The sequence below is a fragment of the Thunnus albacares genome, chromosome 15 (assembly GCF_914725855.1).
Source record: "Thunnus albacares chromosome 15, fThuAlb1.1, whole genome shotgun sequence".
In the NCBI taxonomy this organism is placed as follows: Eukaryota; Metazoa; Chordata; class Actinopteri; order Scombriformes; family Scombridae; genus Thunnus; species Thunnus albacares.
The window spans coordinates 20,125,688-20,144,972 of NC_058120.1; the positions used below are offsets into that span (position 1 = coordinate 20,125,688).

At 39.9% G+C, this 19,285-nt stretch overlaps 1 protein-coding gene across 1 annotated transcript in view; it reads left to right on the forward strand.

Annotated features, from left to right (window-relative positions):
- The first annotated feature begins 2,274 nt into the window (after positions 1-2,274).
- The window catches only part of stag1a (stromal antigen 1a), a 47,607-nt gene continuing 30,596 nt past the window's right edge, over positions 2,275-19,285 (forward strand). Inside the window, exon 1 of the mRNA XM_044374880.1 lies at positions 2,275-2,463. The gene's annotated coding sequence lies outside the window, so the exon portion shown is untranslated. The remainder of the gene's footprint in view (positions 2,464-19,285) is intronic.

Consider the following 19,285-nt stretch of genomic DNA (forward strand, 5'->3'; position numbering starts at 1 on the left):
GAACAGAGCATGGAAGACTTTTTACTTTTTTTTTTTTTTTTAACCGTTGCACACAATAAAATTTGCTCTGGAGAAGGATATCATTTAAACAGGGGCATCTACCTTGAGAGAGGTGAGTTTAAACTGTATTTGATTTGATTATTGCTTTGACTAAAGTAAACAAAAAAGGTAACAAGACATCACAGGACTGAGATCACACCCTGATCAGAAGAGGCAGCTTTAAGCCACCGTGTTGGTCTCTGACCTGCTAAATAACTCTGGAGGAAAACACCAAATCCCAGTGTTGCTGTTCTGTAGCTGACCTCTGACCTCTCTGTTAAATAGAGGAGAAAAAATGTTTTGTCTTTATGGGAATCAACAGAGAACCTTCAAAAAACAGATAAGTGTATTATTCCCTTGATTTGGATCTCCAGAGCAACTGATGACAGCTGGATGGTGGCTGTGAATTACTAAGACTTTCCCTGAGGTGCCTTTTAGCAAGGCACTTGACCATATGACTCCAGAGGATTATAATACATAAATAGGTGTGTGTTTAGACATCAGCAAAAACTGAAAAGTTGTAAGTGTGGAATTACACAAAAATAATGATGATAGTGGTTATATAATGATATTATTCACATATTTGTGATCTTTCAATGTTACTTTAAGCATATGCAGCGTTATCTAAGAAAAATATAAAAGATAAGTACATTTTTTTTCATTTGGTTTGTCAGTACTTACACATAATTTTGTCCCTGTTTTTCCCATGATTAGTTTTTGACAAACTGACCAGGTAGCTGGTGTAATATCCACACCTGTGGAATGCCTCATTACACCAAACATTAGGGGATAATAACGTCTGAATATTTATGTGTGAGTGTGTCTGTGTGTTTGTATAAAATAACCTCAGGGGGAGGATCTGGCTGCAGCTTTTATGGGAAAGACGTGCTGTTGCTATGGCAAACAACAGTGTGTCCATTAGATGAAACACCACCCGGTACATTTGTGTGTGGGTTTGAGTGCACATGTGCATTATCTATTGCAAAGATCATGCAGCAGAGATGCATTGAATGCACTCAGAAACACACACGACCTATTGCAAGTGTTTGATATCTACTTAAATACTCTCAAGTGGGACTAACATAATTAACTGAAGCCACTGCTTCCCCTGTCAGTCTCCATCTCTCTCCTCCTGGTATTATCAGGCCATAGTGAGCGGGAGTGAGTAATGCGAGTAGATCCAGGCTCTGTAATTGAATTTATGTATGTCCAATTCCAGCCCTAGGACCCTCATGGAGACAAATGGGATAGGAGTTTGGCCAGATTCACATGCTGACTCTTTCTTTTTCTCTCTGTATCTCAGGTAGAGAGGAGAGAGAGAGAAATGATCAAATACAACCCCAGGTCAAAGGTCGTTAATGCACTCAGGGGCTATTTTACGAGCAGTGTAACCTTGACTTTTTGATTCTTCACTCAAATCCAGATTGCAGAAATGTGCTCTTCAGTGACTTTATAGGAACTGCAATAATTAGCCCATCAATCAATTAAGGGACACAATCAAGAGAACATTAATCTGCAACTATTTTTTATAATTGATTCATTATTTTAGTCATTTTTCAAGCAAAAATGCCCAACATTTGCTGGTTCCAGCTTCTCCAACATGTGGTTTTGCTGCTTTTCTTTGTCTTTTATGACAGTAAATGAAATCTCTTTGGATGTTGGAGTGTTGGTTGGACAAAACATGACATTTAGAGACATTGCTTAGTGCTCTGGGAAAATGTGACATGCATTTTGCATTACGTTTTGACATTTCACAGACTAAATGATTGATCAATAAAGAAAATAATTATTTGCATGCCCATATAGGTGATATATATATGTATGATATATATATATATGTATATTTTATTCCACTATGGTATTATTTTAGGATTTTGAGATTTATTTTAAATCATAGTAGTTGCATTTATGTAATATTATACTTAAGTGTATAGCTGTAGTGTTTATAATATTCCAAAAGGAAATCAGTACGTATTTATTTGTTGTTTTTATGAATTTGAACCCTATAAAGTGCTTTGAATCGTCGTATTTTTTTTTTAACAGTCTTATCTAAATTTTAATTGACCTGAAAGAGAAATAGGGGGAGTCTCTGTGCTCGTGTGCGCGTCCCCGCCAGTGTTGTGCTGGCGGGGTCTTTTGCGGGTCCCTCCCCCTCCCCGTGCTCGCACCCCCTGAGGCGCGCGTCCGCCGCGGCCCGCTGTGTCCGCCAGGGGGCAGCTGTGTCTCGGTCTGAGGCTGCGCCGCTCCCGCTGCATCACAGAGAGGAAAATACCACCAGATGGCGGTTTAGGATTGCTGCTCTTCTCTCAAGGCGCGGTTCCGCTCGCACGGCCAATTTTCAATATTAAAATACCCACGATATTATAACGAAAATCGATTTATTATTTCGGAAGGCGGTAATCGATTCGGGGATGGTCGTGAAAGGTGAGTGTCTTGTGTTTTTGTCGTGTTTTGTGCGGTGGGAAGGGAGACGGAGCACAGATTAAAGATGGTGGACACAGACAGGGAAGACTGGTTGGTTGGGGGATGGGCGCTAGCGGCTAACGGAGGTGAATGTGCTTTCTCTCTCTTCCTCAGTTACATTATAGCCTAGCAGAGCCATTAGCTTGCGAGCTAGCCCCCCAAAATTTCGGCAAGACAACTTGCAAGAAGGGCAAGTGGTTGCCGCAGCGGTGGCCTGTTCGCCACCAATTTCCAACCGGCGCTGGAGTTTGGCTTGTCAACAAATAAAGAGCCATGCGGTGTGACGTGTTTTCTTGCTCTTTGCAAGGCAGGAATCAGAGCATCACCTTCTCTCATTTGCACAGCCGTGTTATGATTGTACAGTATTGCCCTCCTGCCGTACGGTGCTTTCTGTGCGGTTAGGTTCGTCAACCACGCAAACGCCACGTTGTTGTACATTTTTTTTCCCTCTCTGCCATCAACCCACGGCAGTTTTGCTTTTGTGCACTCTCAGAGATGTTCAATATGTGTTCTGAGTTGCTACTTTTTTCCTGTCAACACCAGCATCCCATCTCTCTCCCTCTCTCTCTCTCTCTCTCCTATGTGCCTTCAAGTTTTCAGAGTGGTGCTGACTTTTTACACGGACAATAAACAGGTTGCATGTTTCATGAATGACAGCACGTGAATGCTTTTTTCCTTTTTTTTAAAAAAACAATATAGTGTTTGCTTTTTGGACTCGTGCATGTTTAACAATGTTATTATGGCGCTTCTCTCCCCTTCCCGCCCCCTTCTGTGCGGGAAGCAGGCAACACTGAGCGGGGAAACATGAGTCACATTAAGGGGGATGGGCTCCACCAGTCAGCCCTACAGGTTCATACGGGCTCCAGTCCTGGCCGTCCCCTCCCCTTTCCACACTGTTTGGGGATTGTTGATAGTGGGTCAGAGTGGCTCCCGGCAGTGTGCATGAACCTCACATTGTTGCATAACTGCTTTGTTTACTGTCAGCCATGTGATGCTTCATACAGGCTGTCTTGGATTGCTATCTGCAGACCCGCTTGCCTGCCAAACTTGTCTTATCACTCAAGTGTTTCCACCCCATAATGCACAAATCACACTTAATTTATCCTGCAGAACAAGTTAATCAATACACATTACATTTCGGTAGACTTGTGTTTTGCATATGGCGTTGAAAACCACATGTAGATAGTTTGGAAATGGTTTTCTTCCTGCTGTTGACATATTTTTTGAATAAATGGATGCCTAAAATATTAAAGTTAATAATGTTTTGGTGGATTTTTTTGAGTATATTTTAAATTTATAAGCATAATCTAAAAGCAAGTGTATACTGTAGCATGTCCATATCTCTATGTGAGGGAATAGTTGCTTTAGAGGACCTGTAAAATATATTATGTTTGGTTTTGACATTTGGAAAAGTCTATTTAGGAGGTGCAAAAACTTACAAATTATGCTCTATATTCCCTCGAGATGAATATACTATTTCTTATATTGAAACACCTCATCTGATTACAGCTAACTGAAGTGGCTTCAGTCCAGATATAAACTGGAAGTGGATGTGTAATTATATATTTTTCCCTTCCTGCTACAGTCAGTCAAGTCCAGCAGGGCAACAGCTATTGGACTTGAGTATTTCAACAGGCCCTGCTGTATTGCCAATGGATCTGTTGTACACTATGCTAAATGTGAACCAGTTTTCCCAGTACATTAAATTAATTTGGGATTGCGCGACCAAAAAGATTTGTCCTTTCCCTAAAATGTACTGTAAATGAAACTTTATTAATAAGATTGTACAAAAAAGACTACAATAAGGAAACTATTAAAAAAATAATGTAATTTCCGTGAAACACTCATCACTAATCAAATGCCAAGCTCGAGCCGGCTGATATCAACACTTTCAGCTGTTGTCAGAACATTAGTATTTTTGTATATATTACATATTCCTATCAAAATGCAGCGTGAAAACACAGTTTAAAGTGTGAATTTGTTGAAAAACCCTGCTGGAGTAGTGTATTCATAAAGATCAGTGTAGAAAAATTTGTTCCTAATCTAATCAGACATTAGATGATGAACGTGATGCTGTAATTTACAACATTTTGGAAACGTCAGATTCTCCACCTGTAGTAAACAATAATTAACTGATAATATCTACACACACTAGACATATAAACACACATACTGTGACCTTTGCTCCTCTTCCATGTGAAGACTCATAAAGCCTCATGTTTTTAAGCTAGTGCTCATAGTAGTCGGGTTGCATTGCAGACGTTGTTTACTTATTTAGCATGGAACCCGTATAGACAGCTGTCTGTTGCTTGGACTCACTTTAAAAACATAATTACAGTTGTATTGCAGGCATCCACCATTAAGACACACAGTTTAATGGGCTCTCAAATCAATTGGTTCAGATACATCCATGTTAATAGGAGAAGTATGCAGTAGCTCTGATGCCCCACACCACAGAAATGCTTTAGAAACAGCTGTGTTTTTTGGCTTGTAGTAAAGAAACCCTCTATGAACGAAATACTGTTAAATGATTTTTTATCTCACTGAGTCTTTGAATTCCCACACAGTTTTTATTTCTGTTTGAGGAATACTGTGATGAATATCCGGTTATGTACCAGTCTGTCCCTGCCTTGGGTTTTGGGAATAAAACAGTATGAAAGCCAACCATTAAGTGGCATTTCTTGCACATTTTTTATACAGTGACAAGCTTTAGGTTTCATGTCATTGTTTTAAATCTTTTAGATAACATTAAGGGTTAACAGAAATGGTGAATGATCCCTCCTCCTTCCTCTATCCCTTGAGTCGCTTGGCTCTTTGCCCTGGCTCTTCCAATAGTAGCCTAGTGAGCATAGTAATACAAGCCTGAGAACCACATATTGCAGCTTATTAGTAGTATACACACATAATGTAATTTGTTGCAAATATGGGTATTTGTTTACAGGAGAATTGGTTTGACACTGTTTAAAAAAAAAAAAAGCAAACGGCACATCTTTTATTTCCTTTTACTTTAGTAATTGAGCCTTTTAAACATAAAGGTATTAAAGAGGATATTGTTTTAGGCGTAGTATCAAATTGGAACGAGCAGATTTATAAATTGTGCCACTTGATAGTTTCCGAGCCAGAGGCAGTCACAGCTCGATGGCAGTGTGCTTTTTGTTAGAGCCATATGCTTATAATGACACAGCTCAGGAGATTATGTAATGGCTTTGACATTTGTCAGAGCTCATTGCACGGTGACCTTGATTCAAGATGTTGGCTATAAGAAGAACAATAACTGCTCCTCATATTTGTCCAGCCTTCGTTGGAGGAAGAGGTATCAGATAGAAACCTGATATTACTGCCGTCTGCCCTCATTAGTCTATTTATCTCTCTGTCTAATAATATATTAATCATATAACACATCTTTAAGCAATGAAACTAACTTAATGAAGCCCAGTGTTAAGAATTAAGCACTATTTAATCAACCCTAATTACAGTTTTCTCTTTAATTGCATTCATTAAAATAATAGAATAAGGCAGCATTCGACATACCAGTTATCCTAGTAGTTTCCCCCAAATTACTTGGTATGATGGTGCTGTCAGCTTTGAAAAAAGTGTATTACTAACGACATCTACTGCATATAATCTGCTACGATTACACAAGAACCATGCACTCATCGTTTTGTTTGTTTTTTTACGTACGGTTGAGTAGGATGATGTATCGCCGCTGCTGTTATTTCATTGTTTAAAGAAAGCCCTGAATTCCGGTCATGTCAGTATGCAAACAGATCTTTTGTTATGATTTCTAAAATACTTTTGTCACCCATGGCTGCAAGGATATCCTTGTGATGTGGCTTCCTGTTGAGTAATTGGCTGCATTGCTGTTGACTGTCGCTTACTGGGCCGGTCAGGTCAAACCAAGCCAGGAAGAAGAAAACTAAACTGAATTTGTTGACTTAATTACAGGTTCATGTCGAAATTGAACGTTTTCTTCTACTTTCATACGTTTAAGCCAGTGGATCCTGACCGATACTTGTAAGAAAAACAACTACAAATGCTTGAAAATGACAACTTTACTGAGTTTTATCCATGTTTTCAGGGTTATTTTCTCAGTATAATATGTAGATTCATTGGCCACACATGCACAACATTATGTCGCTGCAGCCTCATTACACAGACATTAGAGCGATGTAACTTATTGGTTCTGACCTATTTAGTGTCATGACACTTAACACAGAGAACTCAGGCACCATTAAGCTAAATATTGATCGTTCAAAAATGTCCTGCACAGCTTATTACGATCAACTGTGGCGAGATGCCAAAGTGTGAAGAGCTGCTGGCCAAGGAGTTAATAGCATTAACAATGAGAAGGGTGCATTCAGGGGCAATGATATATAGCACCGTTGTCAGTGTTTTAAATATTATAATAGAATACCATAAATTGTTCCAATGTAAATTCAGTATTCACAGAGCTGTAGACAAATCAGAGCCCATACGCTACAAGTGAGCCGCATATGAAACAATATATACAAGTTATTATCAATTATCTGCTCAGGTCAGGCTTTTTGTGCTCACGTTTAGACTGGAAGCATATAAAACAAACCTTGAAATATTTGGTAAACATAGATTTTTCCTTTTAACTGAAAGCAAAGAGGAAAAACAAGGTTACAGAAGCAGCTGGTGACCACAGCTTGTGTACTGGCTTGTAAATTTCTCCCTGTGGAGATCTACAAACATATCAATAACACAGATTTGTGTGGAATTTGTGCTAGTACATGCTAGCTTTGCTTCACAGCCATTATCAGCATGGCCAGGACGGGGTGCAAAATCAACTGTTTTGTCCACCGGCTAACAAAATGGCTAGTGAACGTTCAGATTTTACCAGCCACTCATTAGATTACCATTGTGTTTTTGGCTGGTGAGTGAAGCAAATCTACCAGCCACTTGCATATTTTACCAGCAGTTGGCTGGTGCTAAGTTTGTGCCCCGGGCTAAACTGAGAATGTTTAAGTCGCCAGGCTGATTTGGAAAGGAAAATTGCATATTGTCAGATAACAGTGATGATATAATGATAGGTCAGATAACGTCATGACAGCTGATTCGATCTTCAGTGTCATAAAAGAGGCTGAGTTTCTTTGTTAAAGTATTACTACTCAGCTGTCAGGTTGAACAGTAATGAGACGAGGTGCGTCATGTCACATGAGTGTATGTGTGTTTTGCAGGTTTTGTGATCTCTCCCTGGTATTCCTTCATGGCTCAGCGGTTGCTAGGCTGAGCGAGCTGCCTTTACCTGCAGCTGACGCACAAGTGTGCTTGCTGATGCAGCCAAGTCTGCTGGCTGGCAGTGGTTATATAGTTTTCTAAAGAGTCGAGAGTGGGAAAACAATACAAGGCTTTACTTTCCAAAGTCAAGACGGCTCTTTTCTCTTTCAACCCACTACCTGTATTATGAATAACTTAGAGCCTAACTGGATCTGAGCTTCACTACATGCAGAATATACTGAAACAGACTTAACACAAGCCTGCGTTTTTTTTTAAACAAAGCTTCCAAGTGAAGTTAATCTGACTTTTCTGGCCTTAAGGTCTGCAGTTAGGTAGCTTTACACTGATCATGTTGAACAGAGGTGGATAGCAACAAAGAACATTTACTGAAGTGCTTAATATTTTTGATGCTCTGGCACTCTGAGTATTTACACTTGTGTGAAAATGTGCACTTCACTACATTTCAACAGGACAATTTAGAGTTTTTACTCAAGTCCATTTATTTGGCAGCTGTAGTTACTAGTTAGATCGATTGTGAAGGTTTTATATGTGGAACAAATGCTAATACAATACGATTAAGAGTTTAAACCAGCTGTGGCATGTGGCCCATTAAAACCAGCTACTACAATAAATTACCACTGACAAGTTAACACAGAAATGATTTAAACTCTTCATCACATTTTATTTTTGACACCCATGTATATTTCGCAGCGTTTACTGTTCATTTTAAATGCTGGAATCTAACAACCAATTCACATAGAAAGTGTTTTTAGAAGTGTTTTTGACATCCGTCACTCGCGCATCTCACAGATCAGATACGCTTCTATTTTATTAAATGTATTAATACCACAATGACTCCGAGACATGTGTGAGTGACACGCGTCTCACAGAAACCCCCTGTGTTTTTTAAGCCCAAGTCTATTTCTGTCACATTTAATGACGTGTAATCTGCACAGACAGCTGTTTTAAATCAGTGGTTCTCAAACTTTTTCACATCAACGACCCCTGAACTGACACAAATTAGACCACAGATCTTTGATAAGATTTTGTTCCACAGTCCCTCATCTGATAAGATTTTCAGCTTTTAGATGTTTTATTACAGAGAGTGTATGCAACCCATGACCAAAATCGTCATACATTCTGTCATTGTGTTACGTATAGATGGAATTATAGTGGAAATAAATTATTCCCCTTTTTGCCGGGGACCCCCTGGACCCTCCTCAAGGAACCCTGCCACTTTGAGAACCACTGGTTTAAATCGCACAAATATCCTGCTGTATATGTGTTTCACAACTTATTAACATTGATGGATCCCAATCTGTCTGTGAGCTCGCCTTTCACTACAGGCAGATTCCCCTCACTGGCTACGCTGGGGAAATAAATCAACAAATACAAACACTGTTGATTTCTTCCCATGCAGCCGACATGAAAACTATTTTGGTTCAGTAAATTTCTGCTGTCAGTCAGCCTCCTGGTTGAAGGCGGGTTAGCCGGGCCATCGGTCAGGAGTCTCTCAATAGACTGAACAGATCGGAATGTGCTTACAAGCCGCTCACGTCTCGCCTCCGGTGTGAATCCCCATTAACATTTAATGTAGTATGTTTATGTTACAGTGTTGCTATGTCTGCCAAAGAAAAGGACTCCCCCCACCCCCCCCCACCCCCCACCCCCGTGCACACTTGCCATGGTGAGTTGTAAATCTCAGCCAGACAGCGGTTTGTGTCGGCATTTGATATGATCTAATTTCAGCACACATTATGAATTCAGTAACAGTCAAGCTTCAACAATGAGATGTAAATCCATGGAAACCCCGAAAATAAGCGAGCGGTAATCACACTTAATTCTGACTTGTGTTAACATCATTTAAGTGTTAATTTGTTGTTGTCTCTTCACCTTGCTCAATCTTAAGTGTAACCATAGACACTCACAGCAGCATTATGGGTGAAAATTACTGTATTGTTATTTTCATCACTTGGAAAAACATTGAGTTGACATGCCAAAGCAGTGGTATGTTGCTTCACAGTACAGATGATATGAAGGAATTAAGTCATTGCTATTATCAGGAATGTAATGTTAGTTTTCAACATGAATACAGATGGTGTGGATACACTGAACAGCTCATATATTAGATGAGAACGATTTCCAAAACGAGCCACGTTGATTAGGAAACGTTGCTCCCACCTGTGTTTGGACTGACAGCAGTTCATTTTTACATCAGCGCTGTAAAATGGAGCTTTGTAGACTGGAACACCTTATTAAAGCCTCAGACAGACGGCTCAAAGAAAAGACTGCCACCAGCACTTCACTCACATTGAATGCAGAGGAGAGTTTAAGGTTGTATGAATACTGAGTCTTTGTGTGCTGTAGCAGATGCAGGTCTCTGTACATTCACGTTTTTTTATAAGGTAGATAGTTACCTGACAACATGCAAGAAATATTTTCCCCCAAAGGTCTACACATGTTAAAGAAAAATACTGGTACTGTTATGTATCTGTAGTTGCATATTTTACATTTGTCAGTTTCCTTGTTCTTCGGTGGAAAGAATGTCTTTTTGGCGCATCGGCCAGCGGTATGGTCGTGAAAGTTCTAGTTTTGCATACATGGTGATTGAAAGATGTGGATCATATCTCATATCCCCTCCAGAGGTGCAGTCCTTAGTTTATGAATGGGGGGGGGGGGGGGGCTTATGATACATTATTGATCACTTTGTTGCCTCCAGTTTCAAAGGCAATTGACATCCATGCTTATTGAGTCCCCAAGGGTTGGTGTTTGGGGAAATAAGTATATTCTCGCCTCTAGCTCGGGAAGGACCGGACTCCTAATCTAAATTTGGCACCAGACCAGACCCGCAAATCCTCTAGGTGTCATTTATACGGGCAAGGTTAACTACCAGCTTCAAACAACAGCAAATACCACCTCTTCAGCATCGGCTTTGGCAGTGTGTGTGTGTGTGTGTGTGTGTGTCTCAGCGGTCAGTGCTATTTGTGCACGCTCTTACTTAATATTGATTCACTGGCCTGTTCCAAGTCAATTCTCCGGCTGTACAGAGTGGAGATGAAGTGGTCACAAAACGGACAGAAATTTCAGCAAAGCGAGCTACTAGATAGATTTCCTGACAGGTCTGGAAACTGTAAATTTGCCAATTTTTTTATTGGCAATGGAAACAAACAACATGAAGAAGTTTTTACTGCGTACAGAAGAAATCGATATCTTCCAGAAACGGTCTCCGCGAACAAGATTGATGATAAAAAGTCGAGGTCTCGAATTGTATTTTAGAACATATTAAGGAAACTGCATTTGATTCATGGCTGGATAGTTTGATGCTGGGACACAATAATTTTATCCATTAATTTTTGATGAATCCCACTGAGATCTCCCACAAGTGGAGATGTGACAGGCTTGATTTCCTAATAAGAAATGCAGGGGTGCTTTTGCTTTTTGTTCACCGACAGTAGTTTGTGTTTGTATTGCTCAGACCCCATCTGCTGTTTCGTCCTGTGTGATGGGGATTAAGGGGCTTCTCTGGCCGCAGTGTCTGACTCCAGCAGATTATTTTGCCCCGTAAACCTCCTTTCTTATTCCCTGCTTGGCTGCGTATTATCTTAACAGCATTATCCACTTGTAAACCACACAGTCAAACACTGTATTAAACAAAACCCACAAACTGTTGACAGTTGTATTCGAGGTTTAAAACTAACGTTGTTTGAACACTGTTCACAGTGGCTGACTCCAACAGCACCCAGCCATAATGTGAAAGGAATGAAAGGACATTTGCAAATATTTTTAAGTGGAAAACTCTAAATATTCCAGGCAGTTTATGGTGATTTTTACATCGGACTGATGGTACGTGTAGCCTGCATGTTTTTGTACGTATGAAATCGAGGCGGAGAGTCTTTGCGCTGCATCACACACTTACTGTAAGTTGTAAAGGCACTTATGTGAGATGGAGAATCATTTGTAATGGACAGAGTAAATACAGAAATAATATATGATTAATTCATGATCATTTCAGATAGGGATGCAGGGATGTGATAGGAAACAACACAGATGAAGTTATGGGCTGAAAAACCAAAACCATGAGCTGAAAGACACTAAAACGCTCCGTTAAGCTAATGACATTTTTAGATCAGGGTAGCTTTATACAAAAACTAGCAACAGGTGGAAACTTTTAGCTCCGTCAGCCTTTTCTTTCCCGATCTGATTCCACAAATCTGTACACCTCATTTTGTGATAGTCGCTAAAATAGTTTTATATAACGTAAAAGTGGAAACACTGAGTCTTATAACATCATTGACAAAGAAACTGGATCGGTCACATCATTGCTCATAGCCAATCTGCTTATAAGGTCACCAGTTATGCAGGTTGGGTAATGCAGTGCAGCTAATTGTCATACAACCACTATACAATATGTTCTGTATTATAATAGCACCATATTGTAACTTGCAGCACCTGTGATTCACAGCCGTGTTCAACAGTCAGAATTTACCTGCACGTCCCCTGCAATGAATGTTAATTCGCCACTTGGAATTCATTGAATTGAATTAACAGAGCGTTTGCCCCTATTCTGGCTCTGCACTCGTAGCCCAGCCCGGCCGAGAAACCACCACAAACTGCCAACGATCCTATGAGGAAAACTGTTTTAATAGGGAGACAAGAGATTCCCCCGACTGTGCAGTAGCAATTATTTCCATTATCTCGTCATTCTCTATCGCTATTATGTCGCGTTGTGAGATTGTCAAAAGTAATGACAAGCTTTTCACATTTACAGCTATTTGTTTGGCAGAAAGTCATGAATGCCAAGACTTTGTAACTTTCACAAACCTTCGGCCTTTAATTGGTATAGCGCTGCAACAAACGATTGTATTCATTATCAGTTAGTCTGCTGATTTCCTTTTTTTTTTCACGATTTAATCATTTTGTCTATGATGGAGTGGTGGAGTATTCGGATGTCTTGTTTTGTCCGACCAACAGTCCAAAATCCAAAGACATTCAGTTTACTATCATGTATGACAAAGGAGAAATATTTGGCATTTTCACTTAAAAATTAGTAAAATGATTATTCATCAGAATAGTTAGCCATCAACTAATTGACCAATCATTCCAGCTCTAATCTGATAGTTTGATGTCCCATCGAGATATGCATGTTTAATTTGCCTAATTGCTTGATTAAATTTGTCTCACCGCTCTGTAGTAGCAATCTCTTTGTTGTCTAAAATGGTAATTTAGCCCCCTAGTAGATAAAGCCTTTTGTGCATCCCTCTGCAGGATAGGATCCTCTCAAAACATTACTGAATATACCACTCACTATGAATGCAGCATCTCTTTTTTCTCCTTTTTCTTTGTCTTTTCTGTTTGTGTCAGACACCTGGCTGGGATTTGCATACACTACCTCCTTGAAGCGGAGTTTTAAATCGGCCATCTGCTTCAGTCAAAGCTCACCAGCCTCTTCTTCTGATTCCCTCACCCACAGCTCATAGTTGGGCCCGTACATTATTGCTACATAACAGTATTTTTTCTCTTTCTTTCTTTTCTTTTTTTTTTTTTTTGCTTTGACATCTGCCAGCTCAGATTAGCAGGCTTCTTCCGCTCCTGTGAAATCTTCAACGTGCCGCTAGATCATTAGGAGGTAATAATGGGTGTGAGAAATAATGGCCTCCGCAAGGCGAGTGTGTCAGTGTGTGTGTGTGTGTTTATGAGAGAGTGTGTGTGTGTGTGTGTGTGTGTGTGTGTGTGTGTGTGTCCTGCCCCGTCTTCGCTCTCTCTTCCCCCTTTATTACAAGTGAATCTGAGGCAGACTGAAAATCTGGGCCAAGGTGAGAGACGGAGCCCAGACAGATGAGAGAAGAACAAATGAGTCTCTTTTCTTTTTCTATTCCACACTCCCTCCCCTGCTGCTCTCCCCCTGTGAGCTGCTGTCACCACCACCCCCCCACCCTCCCCCCCCCAAATTTGCCCCCTCACTCCCCCCCCCCCCCCCCACCTCTCCTCATTCTCGGGGCTCCATTTTGCGTCAGCTGCAGCCAAGCAGGCAGCCATTGCACACACACACACACACACACACACACACACAGGGGGAGAAACATTGCCTTGTCTTATTTTTTTTTTACCGTTCAATAGCCTTGCCCTTTTTTTTCCTTCCATGAACTATTTATCCTTTATTCACAGAGGTGGCTCTCAAGAGATTGGGGGGGGGAAAAAATCTATTTTTCAGCAGAGATCTTATCAGTTAGTGTAGTTCACACAGCATCCTTCCACTCCCCTCCTCTCCTCTCTTTGCTAAGATCAGGCTTTGTGCGCTGCAGAGAACAAGCGTACAGTAGTTTGTGGCAGTAACAGATGGCTGTGCATGCGTGTGTGTGTGTGTGCGCGTGTGCCTGTGCGTGTGTATGTGTGTGTGTGTGTGTGCAGGAACATGACTGAGACTTTCTGTGTTGGATGGGTAATCTCCCGTGTGACATAATCATAATCTGGTTAAACCAGACGGCCACAGTTGGCCTCAAGGCTGTTCCACATTACATATAAGGCCATAGCTCTTTGGTCTCGATATGTATGGAGGCTGGCAGCATGATAAAGTGCAATTATTGTCTTGGTGGCTCAGCTCGTAGCTACGGCCCCAGAGGGACCGATTGTGGTTCAAGCGCACTAGTCAGGCTCTGGTTGGGTTTCAGTCCGGATAGGTTTGAGAGCTCGCTGATATTTAAAGACTCTTTCTTTGTCGTAGTGTTGTTTTTTTTTGTTGACATTGCTGCTATTTGTTTCAAATTAGATCAGAAGTCCCAGTCCTTCTCTTGCCCTCTCTCTCTCTCTCTCAAAAAGGAAAAACTTCAGCCAGGCACTTATATATTACTTCATGCACCTGAAAGCCTCGTGGCACTTGTCAGGTGCATCCGACCGCTGAGGCACTTTTCTAGAAAGCTTCTCCTTGATCTACTCTAGCTTGGATTGTACCTCATTTGTATGTTGCTTCGGACATATAAATGTAAATCTCACACTCATTAGAAGGAAGAAAAATAATCAGGTCGGAAACATTTTCTCACACTTCAACTTGTGATGTGAGATCAAACGGACATGATGATGATAATGATGATGATGGTCAAATAGCAGTTTAACTGATAGCTATAATGAGCAACAATTTACTATCATAAAACAAACAAACAAATATCTGAAAACATTCACATTGAAGAAGTTGGAACCAATGAGTTTTTTTTGCATTTCTGCTCCAAAAATGGGTTCAGTTATCAGAATAATTACCACGTGATTTTCTATTTATCAACTGATCGCTTAGATTCTAGTCCTCACACAGTCCAGAGTAAACAAATACTACTTTAAAAAGGATCGTACCCTTTCAGAAACATTTTTTCCCTAAAGTCTTCTTAGGGTGGGTCCAAAAATATCTCCACAAGTTTATTAGCGGTCAAACAAACATGTACATCGTTATTTTTTCCCCCTCTCAGTTGCTCAAACACCTCAGGATCAGTAATGACACATCCTCCACTTCCTTTCTAGCCATTAACAAATTCAGTGTTACATATCCACCAGCGATGAGGAGAGAAAATGAATCGGGGACAGCAGGATGATGTATTTTTGCAGAGTATACTGTCTTAAACGTGGAGACTCCAATTTATTGAAGCACTATTGAACACTTTTTTTTTTTTTTTTTTTGAGCTGCATGGAAGATTAAGCAATAGCGAATATAATTATTCACCCGTCACCATTTCTGCCTTTTATCAATTTTAACTAGGCGTGTCTGAATCGGGCAGAAGTGAAGGACATTCATTTAAATTATTTTTCATCTTTGGTTGCGTTGCCGCTTACATCACTTTATTTCCATTTTAATTCGAGCTGGCAGGTGTTAGATTGAATGCATCATCGGGACCTGAACTGGAGGGCCGCTCCGCTCTGCTCTACTCTTTCCGTGCCTTGATAAGACTTCATTTCTTTTTAAAAAATGCCACACAGTGTAACCACAAAGAGCCCCTGTGTGTGAGAGAGAGAGAGGACAGGAGATGTTATGCAGCACAGGTTAAGAAATGCAAATCAAGTGAAGGCATCGCTCGTATGTAGGGATGCAGCGATATTTAACCGCGCTTTAAAAAGATCAGCTACAACGAGCGTTTCTGTTGTCACTCTCAAAAAGGGGACATAATGGTCTGTTATTTTGCTATGAACAATTGTGTCAAAAAAAAGACAGACTACAGGCGGAAACAAAGCTGGTGCACCAGCTTAAAACGCCGTGCTGCAACAAGTTCAGGTACATAAAGTTACACACGCTCACAAGAGAAAATCCCCTTATTTATGTTTACGGAGGCTACTTTAGCTAAAGGAGATGAGAAGTGTTCTGGTAATGGCCCAAAATTGAAACGTTGTATCCTCCAAAACACCTTAAATAATGAGCGTGGGAGTATTTTGGATACATAAAGAGCAGCCAGGGGGTTGTTGAAGAAGACGGATGTGCAATTTGTAAAACTTTAAGAAGAAAATTCGATGCTTAAGGATTAAACTTAATGCCACATCTTTGAGATCAACATCCAGCTATACAAACTCAAGTGAAGGTAATACACTAAAAACAACATGACTTAAGTGACAAGTTACTTAATGAAAGTTGGTAGGGAATTAAATATATAAGTGTCACTCACAATCAACACAGTAGCAGTGAGTCAGTGCAGAGTAAACCAACAGCAGCAAAAGCAGGAAAAGGAGCATTTCACTGTTTATAAATGAACGCTCACCAAAACAGCATGTTATCCTCTCAAGGGCTTCAGTGCAACGTTTTACATCCTGTCGCTTCCTCCCATCTGTGTCGACTAAACACTAGGTATGATATGATGTAAGAGACCAACTTAACACTAGGATTTTGTAGACTTTGCAGCACTATACATGGGATCTAATGAATTGCATTTCAGCGATTAATAACCCTTGAAGAAGACAGATGTTCTCAGTTTCTTTCATTTTTACTAGGACTGCAACAAAAAAAACAATAATAGACAGGATTTTCTCGGGTCATATGTAAAATTAGATTAATTATTAAAATAGATTATTAAAAATGAGTTAAAAATAGGCAATTGATGTGTAAAAACCTACATTAGTAATATTTCCCCTTGAGGATCAATAAAGTTCATCTTAATCTTATATTAATAATAATAATAATAATAGTATCTTTTAAATATTAGAAATCAACTAAAGACTGCAGAGTCCAGTCGAATTTCATCTTGGCATGGATTATTTATTTTCATTTTTCTTATTCACTGTTAGCCTGAGACTACCTCTGATACTGCTGCACTTCAACCCACTGTTGCAGAATCCTTGGCAAAGTGTATCTGATCCTCCCTCTTTAAAACAAACAACCTCATGTTTGTTTATCCATTCCTAGTATTGTGAAATAAATTAATGCATAATAATTGTGAAACCATGATATTTTTTCCCCCGTCAGACTGTAGTCGTAATCATAATAATCATACAGATTAAAATCTATAATTGTTGCATCCCTACTTGTATGTGATGCATGTTTTTGGACTGCTGAGTCACAAGGACGTCCAAACTTCCTGTTTTTAGTTGGTTATTGGTGCAGCATGTGAAGTTTTCTGTTTCTGTTCCTATTTGGGGTTTTTTTTTTTTTTTTTGGTGTGTCTGTCTGTTTTGTTTGCATCTGTCTTGATATTTATTCCCCCGGCTGCCTCAGTCTGCTCTCTAATGCCGATACAGACTGTCTGAAGGCGTTTCTCAAATGCGGTTTATACAGTCTGCGTGTTTACATTTATTCAAGAGAACAGGTTATTAAGGTGATCAGAGAACACGTTCACATGCACAGCAGTAAACTGGTTTCTGTAATACATGCAGAAAGGTCAATAATCAGATTTCTCCCCTTCCCCTAGCCTTCTTATCTTATTTTCACTGTATTAGTGATGGAAGACACTACTGTCTTGACTTTTTTTGGTGTGTGTGTGTGTTTGTACTGTATATATGTGCTGGAGTAGACTGATGGTGCAGTGAGAGGACAAGCAGACAAAAAGACAAGAATACAGCTCTTCCTGACAACGTGAAAGTGTCTTAATTTAACAAATAGTCAAATGTTTGACACGTTTGGGCCTCAACAGGCTAAGTTGTGTTAGTTGTGTTTAGTCAGACCTTTGATAGAATTGTTTTAAATATGAGAAGACATCGCTACGCGTAATTATCTCTGCTTTTAGTCACTTGCTCTGATGCTTTCTCCATCTGAAGTCTTTGTCCTGCTGCACACACACACAAAAAAACAAAAAACTCTTAGAAACCCGGTTACGCGTATACATGGCCAAGAAACTGGCATTCTCCAGAAGAAATCTAGCTGGGGAAATGATGTAATCCCCTATACAGACACCAGATTTCTCATTCACATGAAGTAAGAAATCAGCTTATGGAAAGCAAACTGTAACCCAGTTACTGACGTGTCGATCGACACAGTAACAATGTGTATGCTGGGGTTAAAGACACATTTGTTTACAAGTGCATATGCTTGTTAAAAAACCTTTATGTTTTGGCTTCTCTTTATTTCCTCACGTCACACATAAAGAAGCATTTTGCAACCTGCATAAAATTAGTGACTTTAGTTTCAAATATATCTAGAGAAACAAAGAGTGAGAAAGAAAGCGCGCAGCTGTGAGCGAGCATGAAAGAGAGAGAGAGAGACTCAACAGAAACTCAAACTTAATTTGTCCACTTTCTTAATTAAAAATACCACCAGAACAAATTCTGAGCAACTTTTTAAGACCCCCTCCACACCCGTTTTTAAGATGTATATAAAGTACTCTACTCTGAATAATAATTTGTGTCTGATATGTGTCTGGTTTTACACAAAAGAGATCCAATTATCTTGTTAAAATTCTTAAAATTACATCTACTCTTCCTCCCTCGTGAATATGTAAATTTATTTCCTTTCAGAAGTTTTAACTGCTGGACACAAGATGTCTAACTTGACGCGACAGATGGTTTGTTACACAGAACCATCTGAGAAGTCGTCCTTGGAAACTGTTTGGAAAAAGAGCAGACACTTTAAAAAAATAAATAAATAAATAAATAAAATACTTGGCAGGTGATTGGATGAACCATCTGTCCATCACTGTCTTACTTTAACTTGAAGCTTGACGAGACGGATTCTCACGTAACGTCGTGATCTCGCGAATCCGCCTCACGAGGTAACGAGACGTCCGTTCTCAGTGTACGTGAGGCTTTAAGTTTTACACATCACACTTATAGAAGTTGAACATTGGACCAGAATTTGGCTTCTAAACTAGTTGTGATGTCACATATCATGCAAGAAGACGGAAAAACACATTTTTGAGTGACAGACACTGCTGAAATGTCATTAATCAAAGTGACACGTTTGACAAAGCATCGCCAATTTCATACATGACTTAAATCAGTCATTTGGTGTAAGTCTAACACCATTATTACACCAAGGTTTCTATTCAGTCGTTTGATTCATTTCGAGCATTGTCTGATGTCACTCTGGGGTTTGAATTTGTGCACCACAAAGGTCACGTCTGTCTTGCACCTACCAGGATTTGTG